The following is an 11,012-nucleotide window of genomic DNA, read 5'->3' as shown; positions in this document are numbered from 1 at the left end:
CAAGATAATGTGAAGCACAAGGCAACGCTGTTAATCAGTGCCCCGTGTGTGTGTGTGTGTGTGTGTGTGTGTGTGTGTGTGTGTGTATATGTATATATATGTATATGTGTATATATATATATATATATGCGCAGCCTGTTTTCTAGTGATTAAACACACTTCTCCCCAGTGATTCTCCTCTAGTCATCACTGTATTACTTCTCTGTTCTTTGGTTATAGGAGACAACATATTACCAGTCAATCACACAAGCAGGATTATGATGCACCAGTGGGCAGATATCCTTTAAAGAAAACTGCCTCTTACATCTTGACCTTGGCAAGTCTATGTCTGTACTTAGTCTTGTAGGGTTTATCACAAACATGTATGGGTAAGTGGCCTAACTGAATCATTCTGTATAGATTAACCTGTCAGTAAATGATTTTCAATGTGCAAGAGATCTAAATATATATATATATATATATACATATATACACACAATTTGCTCAGCATAAATGAGTACACCCCTTATGAATAGTAAGATTTGAATCTCAATGAACACAAGAACAATTTCCAAAATTTTGCCAAAACTGAATTCTATAGAACATTTGCTTAGCTCATTACATGAAAGTAAGGTTAATAATATAACTTAGATTACAAAATCTTCAGTTTTACTCAAATAAGTTGATGCAAAAATGGATACACAACAAAAACGATTACATCTAGTATTTTGTATGAACGCCATGATTTACAAGGACAGCACCAAGTCTTCTAGCATGGAATACACAAGTTGGCATTATATTGCAACATCTATCTTTTTCCATTCTTCAAGAACGACCTCTATTAGAGCCTGGATGCTGGATGGAGAGTGATGCTCAACATGTCTGTTCAGAATTCCCCATAGGTGTTTGATTGGGTTCAGATCAGGAGACATACTTGGTCACTGAATCACTTTCACCCTTTTTCTTTAAAAATGCAACAGTGGCCTTAGATGTGTGTCTGGGATCATTGTCTTTTTGGAAAAGTGCACGACGACCAAGGGCATGGAGTGATGGTAGCATCTTCTCTTTCATTATAGAGCAGTACATTTGTGAATTCGGGATAGCATCAATGAAATGCAGCTCCCCGACACCAGCAGCACTCATGCAGCCCCACAGAAGGACACTGCCACCACCATGTTTCACTGTAGGCACCATGCATTTTTATTTGTACTCCTCACCTTTGCGACCCCATACAGTTTTTAAGCCATCAGTTCCAAAAACATTATCCTTGGTCTCATCACTCAACAGTACAGAGTCCCAGTAGTATTTTTCAGCATGGGCCCTGGCAAATTCTAGGCAGGCTTTTTTTGCATGGGCTTTAGGAGAGGCTTCCTTCGTCAACGACACCCATGCATGCCATTCCTCTGCAGTGTATGCTGTATTGCGTCAAGGGAAACCATTATTATATTATTATACAGTATTTATAAAGCGCCAATAGTTCACTCAGCGCTGTACATTACAAAGGGGGACAGAACATGTGACAGAACAATACCAATACAATGCAAAACATGAGGGGATTGAGGGCCCTGCTCTTTCGAGCTTACAATCTAGGAGAGCTTACAATAACTCCAGTTTGGCTTTCTACTTCTTTAGCTAACTGCAGTGAATATGCATAAAGATTTTCTTCAATCCTTCTTATCAGAAGATGCTCCTGTCAAGGTGTTAACTTCTGTGGACAGCCTGGGCGTCTCTGTGAGATGGTTGCAGTTCCATCTTTGTTACATTTTTGTATCACTTTTGCTACAGTATGCTGACTGATAAATAAAGCTTTGTTGATCTTCTTGTAGCCTTAACATTTCTTGTGTAAAGAAACTATGTTCTTTCTCAGGCCTTGCAACGTTTCGCTTCCATGTGGTGCCATTGCTGGCAGCATGAATTGGGAAGGGGTTTTCTTTAAGTATCGCCCTTTTATAGTCACCTGTCTGCTGGACAAGTTTAATGAATAATTAGACTCACCTTTAGATGAATTCTTTTTAATTAGGATTTTGTTGTCTAAAATTTAGCTTTGCTCTTAAGACTTTCATCGGGGTGTATTCATTTTTGCAACATGGTCTTGACTAAATTTGTCAGGAAAAATACTTTATGTGTACAAATGAACAAATCTTGTTTGCGATGGCCCGCATTTGTGGGAGTATTTTGTAGTATAGTGCCTCATAGAAAATGTTGATTCTGAAAGTACAGTAAAGGTTTTCTGACAAATCTGTTGGGGTGTACTCATTTATCGTGTGTGTGTGTGTGTGTGTTTTACACAGTTGAATGTCCCAATATACTCTGAAAATAAAGCATAGAACACATAAACAATTGGACATCATGGAATAGTAATCTAAATGTTTGACTCATCAACGTAGCCACCCTTTGCAGATATAACAGCCAAGCACACTCGTGGCATTCTTTCTACAACGGAAATCAAATATTTGTTTGGATAGTTCTTCCCAACACTGTTGCAGAAGTTACTACAAATGTGTTGCACTTGTAGGTTGCTTTGCTTTCACTGTTCTGTCCAATTCATCTCAACCCAGCTCGATGGTGTTTAAGGGTCCTTTCAAACAGGCGTTCTGTTTTTTTTCTTCAGCTCAGTCACGTTTTTTCAAAGAAAAAACGGATGAGTTTACATCCGTATTTTCATCTGTTTACATCAGTTTTTTCATCCGTTTTTCATCCGTTTACATTGGTTTACATCCATTTTTCATCAGTTTGTCCATGTTCATCTGTTTTTGGTCCTTTTATGTCCATTGACATCCGTTTTTTGTCTCTTCTGTTTTTTTTGGAAGAAAAATAGGGTTTTCTTCCGTTCCAAAAAATGGATGTTAACGGATGCGGACATTAACGGATGTAAAAAGATATTCCGTTTACATCCGCAAGTCCATAGAAATACGTGGGGGCCCGTTTTCCATCTATAAACGGACAGATGAAAAACGGACATATGGAACGCCTGTGTGAAAGAGGTCTAAGTCTGGAGATTGTGCTGGCCATTACATGATTTGAAGCCTACTGTCTTGTTCTTTTGTATGTCTAGTTCTGAACTGAACGGTCTACTTCTGACAAAGCCTGGAAGTATGTTTTGGGTTTTCATCTTCCTGTAGGAAGAACCCCTGACCAATACCAGAGGGTATTGCATGGCGTTGCAAAATGCTGTGGTAGTTTAAGTTCAGGGTACCACTCACTCTGTGCAAGTCACTTACTCTGGATTCAGCAGAAGAGCCCCAGACCATCATGCTTTCTCTGCCATGTTTGGTGTCACACACTGAGGAACCATCCTTTCACCTGCTCAACAGCATAAAAAAATCCTACATTATGAACCAAAGATCTAAATTTTGGTTAATTGGTCCATAAGGCCTTCTTCCAGTCTTTAGTAGTCCACTGGTGGTGCTTCATGGCCCAGGCAAGCCTCTTTTTCTTATTTTGCCATCGTAACACTGGCTTTCTTACAGAAACTCAACCTGTCAAACCTGCATCTCAAAGTCTTCTCTTCACAGTTGAAACTGAGCCTTGTTTACTTCGATCAGTGTTAAGCTGTGTTTGAAGCTGTTGTCTTGTGAGCCACCTGTCATGCAAGCTGTTGCCTGTCAGAAACTTGTCTTCTGATTCTGTTGTGGCTTTGGGCCTACCAGACCTTTTCCTGTCAGCGTTTCCTTTGGTTTCCAAGTGCCTTTTGAAGGTGTAGGAATCAGAACTCACTAACAACTTGGCTTTCTGTGTAATTTTCTGTAAAGGGAAGACCTACACTTTTGAGGGTTATATTAGGCTGTCTTTCTATCTTTGTTAATTGCCTTGTTCTCGCCAATTTGAGAGCAATATACTACTTCCTGCAGTACAATACTGTACAAATATTGCTTCAGAGGGTGTTTCAACACTGCTTTTATACAGACAGAGAGCTTGCAAGCAGTGGTGTATGCAGGTTTTGTGCTGCCCCCTAGGCGACACAAAAATCGGCCGAGCCCCCTCATGGAGAGAGTCTGACACCAACCAACAAACCGCCCCCTCCCCCTTGACCCTCCCCCAGTGAGAGAGAGAGAGACACCTTCACAGCTCCAGACATCCCCTGGAATGAGAGTCAGGCTCTGCATATACCGCAAGCAGCCCGCAGCCTCTCTCTGATCCCACCTGGTCCCCATGCCGCATGTGTCCCTTCTTCTGTCCCTTCTTCTAGGGAGCGGTGCTGCCCCCCTGAAAAATGCTGCCCTAGGCAAATGCCTTGTGGTAAATACACCCCTGCTTGCAAGTACTCAACAAATGTTGGGATAACTGTAGGTACTGTTAGCATAAAATTCAAGGCTTACTTTACTTACATTGCTGCAGAGCAACTATAAATTGTTAACCCATTACTTATTCCCTGATAAAGGCCTTTTTGTATAACTCTAAAATCTACATTATTTTTCAATTTTTGTTAGCCTAAACTTTTGTTCACATCTGGCAGTTTACCACTTACTTTTGTACAATTTTAGGTTGTTCACTGTTCTTGAACTGTTTAAATTTCTAAAACATTTGACTGTTAGTGTATATTTTTTTTTACAAATTCAACAAAGTATTATTATGTAATTTATAACACAAATATATCAATTATCAGGAACATTAATTAACTATGGGTTGTGAATTGTCTGGAGTGTGACACTGCTTTAATTTTAGTCCTTGAGCTATCAGCTGATAATGATCAATGAGGCTACCTAATGCTATACCAAGTGTTTACACAATGTGAGCAATAATAGTAGTAGGTAAGGCTATTATTGTATGTAAATGACAACTCTTTTTAAAACATTTTCTACTAGTGTAGGTAAGAGTTAAAAGAGTTGTATTTTTGGCATCCTGTGTCACAATGGTGACATTTCCCACACCTTCCAATCCTGGAGGACATCAAGGCCATAAAAGAAAAGTTCTCCAAAGTAACAGGAGTTGTTAGAGAGTTGTCACATCAACAGGTTCCCTATGAAGAATTTATGCTTAGTGCTCACCAAAATGCAGGCAGAAATAAAAAGACTATTTAACCCAATATTACGCCATCCAAAACTTATAAGGTGAAACCAAAGTCTTGATTTTTTTTTTTTTTTTTTAAATGTGTCATACTTACCTGCTCTGTGCAGTGGTTTTGCACAGAGCATCCCGGATCCTTCTCTTCTTGGGTCCTCCACTGGCGCTCCTGGCCCCTCCTTCCTGACGGGTTCCCCCATAGCAAACGTTTGGTATGGGGGCACCCAAACATGCATGCTTCAGAGCCGTGGCTCTGTGTGTCCATTCACACACAGAGTTGCTGCTTGGCACTGCCCACTCCCTTCCTGATTGGCTCAATGGCTGTGGTTGACAGCAGCAGTAGCCAATAGCTCCCACTGCTGCCTTAGCCAATCAGGTGTGAGAGCCCCCGAAGAACCAAGGCTCTCGTGGACATCGCTGGATCAGGATGGGGCTCAGGTAAGTATTAGAGGGGACTGCTGCACACAGAAGATTTTTCACCTTCATGCATACAATCTTTTACAACAATCTTTACATTTATAATTGCCTGTGCCATCAATAGTGCAGTTATCTCCACTTGATATGCTTTCATGGTTGCCACATTTTACCATCATATTATTTGATTTTTTATTATTTACGTCCTACTTAATGCTAATACAGTATATCAGTATTTTACTTTTGAATGCTACCCTTAAGAAATGGTTATTACTTCAAACAGAAAATCATTATTTATTTGAGCTAATAGGAGGGCAGAGTGGTGTATTCTGTATTATGTAAGTAGTATGCCAGACAGGCACAGATGTGGCAGAAAAATTATTTCAGTGGCTAGCCAACAGTTTTTGTTAACCACTTCCAGTCCGGGCCAGTTCCGACATTCCTCTCCTACATTTATTTATTTAGTATGTAAAAAAATCATAATGTTTTTTGCTAAAAAAACACTTACATTATTAACCTCCCTAGCGGTCTGATTATGTCCATATTTTTGTGCTCAAAGCGGTAAATTTTTTTGCATGGAAATATGTCTTTTTTTATTGTAGGCCTGTAATTTTTAGGAATAACTCACTGAAATCTGTCCGAACAAGAGTTAAGTAAACATTCCGGGTATGTTAAAATTTGGAACACGAAATCATAACTTATAATTTAATAAATAATCATAAAAAATAATATAATAATAATAATAATAAATTTCAATAATATAATCAAACCAAAAACACAGAAATTTGAAATATAGCGCCAAGTTCGCACATCACTGAGCAAAGTCGCAAAATCGTTTTCAGTGTCTGATGACGAATTTCCCCACGAATCATTATCACTCAATTCTGCAAGTGGTTCTGATTTACTATCGCTGTTCTCTAGCTGGTCTAAAACCGCTTTTGACCTAAAGGGACGCTTTTTGGACACCATGGACTTTTCTCAGTTTCAAGGCAGAAAGAACAGTAAAATGCAGGCAGGGCACAGGACAAAGCACTCGGGACAAAATGAATGTGAAATGGTTTGATACAGTAATGTTTTACTATGGGATTTTAGTGAATTTAGTGAATGTCACTTCTACAATTTTCAAATTTCCCGCCAGTTCCATCCCCGTATGTCCTGACATCGCAGGGAACGGAACCCGGAAGACAGATGCCGGCATCGGCCAGAGGACATTACAGGGGACACTGCAGGAGGGACATCGCGGGAGCGCAGGACAAGGTAAGTGCAGAGAAGATCCTGGAGCAGCGCTGCAGGGTGTTCCCGAGTGTAGCTCAGGGTTACCACTTGGGAATTCCTCCAGGGAGGTTAAACAATATATGGTTACATAGTTAGTCTGGCTGAAAAAAGACAAAAGTTCATCCAGTTCAACCATTAAAAAAAAAAAAAAAAGTTATAATCCTTCACCCACAGTATATATTGTATATTTTTAGCAGAGGCCCTAGAGAATAAAATGGTGGGTGTTATATTTATGTCACACGGTATTCGCGCAGTGGTTTTTCACCAAAAGTTTGTGTACAGGCTGATTGAAACTGGTTAAACCTATGCAGGAGCATCCACACAGCTACAGCAATGGCCAAGATATCACCCTTCCAATCCAGTGACATACCAGTACATTGCTGGATGGGAAGTGGTGAAAGTGGTAGTAAACTCCTAGGTTTAACTTGTACCTACAGGTAAGCCTATAAAAAAAACTTACCTGTAGGTAAGATATTTTCATGCGTAGCAGCTGGTGATGTCATTGGTGCATGTGCACTGCGCTCTCAATGGATGGCATGCCATCCATCAATGGAGCTGGGCCTCAGACGTGATTGCTGCTCACATGCACAAGAGTGACATCATCGCGGCTCAGACACTCAAATAACCTGAGCCTGCGAACCTGGAAGGAAGACCGGGTGAAGATGAATTCCCTCTGAATGGTAACTGCGCCGCTGGAGGAATCCGCTTGTTAGGCAAGTCTGTCATAATGTGCATATTGCAGTGCGTACTAGCACATTATGACATGAGCCTGTGGTGGGACCCATTTTCTTTTTAATTACCTCATTAAAAGTGAAGTGGCTAGAAATATGGTAGCTGTCATAGCTAACTTGTTTTTCAAGGTCCAATTTCAAGGGAAGTCATATTTATCTCTCAGCCTCCTCATTTGGGTCAGTGACTTAAAGCTGAACTGCAGGAAAAAAATATTTGTAGATATTTGCTTTGTAAAAATTACTACTAATCAGGGATTTTTTCAGCAGGAATGCAAAGGTACGCAGTCTCAGCACCTCCAACACTGAATGTATGTATTGTCAAGGTGTACTGGGGTGTACTAGAGGATCTATTGTTGCTGGCTGCTAGGGTATATATTATCAGTGTGTGATCTATTGTTGTGGGGGGTCTATTGTTGCTGATGAGGAATATGTCGTTGCTGGGATGGATATATTATTATTATTATACAATATTTATATAGCGCCAAAGGGTTTGCTCAGCGCTGTACAATAGCAAGGGGGACAGAACATGAGACAAGACAGTAACAATACAATACACGAGGGGTTCGAGGGCCCTGCTCTTTCGAGCTTACAATCTAGGAGATTGTTGAGGGAGTGGTCTATTGTTGCTGGCTCTGGCTGCTGGAGGGTCTATTGATGTGGCTGCTGGAGGATCTACTGTTGCTGGTGGGGAGGCCTGTTTTTGCTGAAATTCCAAACAAAATAATTAGCACTACAAAAGGATTATTGGTTCTGTAGTCTTTAAAAGGGGCAGTATTGGGAAGTAATTAGGGGGGGAACCAACAGAAGGTACTTGGAGGTGGGTAGGGGGTGGAGACAAGAGATGACTCGGAAGAGTAGAGTACTTGCACCTGTTATCTTAGAAAAAAAGCCCTACTTCCAATGATAGGTGTCCCATGTGTGTATGCTCCTACGTAGGTTTAAACAGTTTCAATCAGCCTGTAGACAAACGTTTGGTGCTGAGACTCACAGTTCCAGCATTAGTACATTGATGAGATGGGTCTTGTGCTCGCCACTTCGTCCATTTACAAAACTTCTTGTATGCTTTTCACAGAATACAAGGTGTTCTGTGAATGGGTGAGGGTGGAGGAGGGCAGGTGAACATGTCACAGTCCCTTGTCCATTCAAAGAACACACAGTTCATTCATCATTCTTCAGACAAATGTATTAAAAATATACAGTATATAAATATGACACCAACTAAACAATAACTGCCCCCCTTGCTACTGTACAGCGCTGAGCATACCCTTTGGCGCTATATAAATACTGTATAATAATAATAATAACTATCTTAATTAATTTCGATATTATTATGAGTACAAAATATATTCAATGGAAACACTGAATTTTAAAAAGTTATTAGGATTAAACTGTACATTTCAGGTTGGTATGCACTAGCTCCAAGCAATGTAAAGAGGCCTGTACATAAAAAGAGAAAAGGAACCTAGTCCAATTTTTTTCAAATTCTAAAAAAAAAAAATAAAAATATGACTGGATCTGAACTGGTGACTGTGAGCCCTCCTTTTAATTTTTCTTTCTTTCACTTTTTTAGATGAGACTTCAAATGTGGTGACAGTTCCAAAATACCTAGTGTACACATATTTACTTTATGCTTGCAATTTCTTTTCAATACAGACCAAACATGGAAGATGCCATGGTGTAAATAGCCACTCACCTATATGTATAGATTGAACAATGTCCTATTGTCTCTTTGTGGATCAGCTTGTTGACTTGCACAGAGATCAATGTGCTTTACATATACAGTATACTCTATACAGATTCTTCCACATCCTCTGATTGCTCTTCTCTAACATATGTCCTGTGGTTTAATTTGGTTATTTGGTATTTCTTTTACTGACTGCAACATAAGGTCCAAATTCCACATATTACAACCTGGATGGTTTGGATAAGATCCCAAGTTGCTGATGTTAAGTTGGCTTCCAGCTCTGCTTTCTACTGTATTTCATATTTTATTACTTAATATTTTTTTGTCTTCCTTACTGCTGTTGGACCTGTCACAGGCACTTGTCTAGAGTGCTGACTATATCCCCTCCTCCATTCATATAAGCTGAACTATAGCTCCCATCAATGAAAAGTGCCCAATGAATGTAGGAGGTGGACCTTTCATTTATCCCACTGTCCTCCTTTCCAAGAGAGTGCTTTTCATTTATGGAACCTATAATATAGCTTCTATGAATGGAGGACAGAGCGGAAAGGGTGCAGAAAGCCAGCACTCTTGATAGGTGCCTATTAAAGGTCTACAGGTCCTGTGGGGGGGGGGGGGGGATTTTAACTAAAACTGGTCATAGGTGGATCAAAATTCAACTGGCTCAGCAGGGACCAGACAAATTTCGATCTATTCATGGCTGAATGTTGGAAAGTTTTAATTTGATCAAAAGCTGCAGCCAATCTGCTGCAGCGCTGATCAGTGTATTCTTATAGCAGAGGAGTCCTACTGTGTCCACCTTGCTTGTGTGGAAAGGAGAGCCCACTCAAAGATAAAAAAAAGTCCCATCTATGGGCAGCCTAAAGTTGGCCAAAGATGGCTTGACATTTGGCAGGTTCAGCAGGGACCGGCTGAATTTTGAGCCATCTATGCTTGTTTCTAGAGACAAGTCGATCTAACAATCAGCTTCCTTAGAATGAAGGAATATTGGAAAATTTCCACTCAATCAGTGCATGCAGCCAAATGGCTGCAGCATTTTATCAGTGTAATCTGACAATGCTGTACGTTCCGCTGTAAATCTCTGCTGTCAGAATAAAATAGTGCAGTGGGGAGGATTCCCTCTTTCACCTTGATTGTGTGGGGGGGAAATCAGTTTTTTTTTTTTGATCAGCTGGCTGGCTGATCAAAAAAAGAAAATATTGATCTATGCCCAGCTTTACAGCTGTAGGCCCCTTTCACACGGGTGATCTAATCAGGCCCACCTGCCAGTTTTCAGGCAGACCTGATCATAAGGTCCATGCAGCTCTATGGACAGGCGGGTGTAAACAAACTTGCGTCCATTTGTGCCTGCCTACCCTCAATCTGATCCAGTCTGCTAAAAAAAAAAACAAAGAAAAAAAAAAAACAGAAGGGGATCCGTCGCCCTCTTCCATTTATACCTGCTGGTCCATAGAGCTCTGCAAGGGATCAGTAGACAGATACCCTGCTGAGCAAAGCAGGTTCCACAATGTGTGAAAGGGACCTTAGACAGCAACCACCAACACAAGGGACACTTTTGATTGAATGTAGGAAGCCTTTAAAGCGGAGTTCCAGCCATTTTTGTGTTTATTAAAAGTCAGCACCTACAAAAACTGTAGCTGCCGACTTTTAATGAACATACACATACCTGTCCCGGAGTCCAGCGATGTACTCACCCATGCTGTCCCTTCTCTTCTCCACAGCGCCGGCATCTCAACTGTGGGCACCAGGCTGTGACAGCTTGTGGCTTCACAGCCTGGTGCCCACTGAGCATGCTTGAGTCGTGCTGCACCTCCTGATTGGTCCGGCAGACTTTTGAGACCTGTGAAAGTTCCCAGGAGACTTCGGGAGGGAGGAGGGGGCTGAAGTGGGAGCGGGTACCTGTCAAAACCAGGTATCTGCTCCCC

The 11,012-nt window shown here is 40.9% G+C and overlaps 1 long non-coding RNA gene across 2 annotated transcripts in view; it reads left to right on the top strand.

Annotated features, from left to right (window-relative positions):
* The window catches only part of LOC149469922 (uncharacterized), a 69,290-nt gene that overhangs the window by 23,218 nt on the left and 35,060 nt on the right, over positions 1–11,012 (top strand). Inside the window, exon 4 of one of the 2 annotated variants that reach the window (XR_016311467.1) lies at positions 220–368. The exons of the other annotated variant lie outside the window; for it this stretch is intronic. This is a non-coding gene — a long non-coding RNA (uncharacterized LOC149469922). The remainder of the gene's footprint in view (positions 1–219; positions 369–11,012) is intronic. 2 annotated transcript variants of the gene reach the window in all.

Source organism: Staurois parvus, unplaced genomic scaffold (genome assembly GCF_062004578.1).
Source record: "Staurois parvus isolate SC_StPar_1 unplaced genomic scaffold, SC_StPar_1.0 ptg000057l, whole genome shotgun sequence".
Lineage (NCBI taxonomy): Eukaryota > Metazoa > Chordata > Amphibia > Anura > Ranidae > Staurois > Staurois parvus.
Note: the sequence above shows the minus strand (reverse complement) of the source record. Positions and strands in the feature narration are given on the sequence as shown.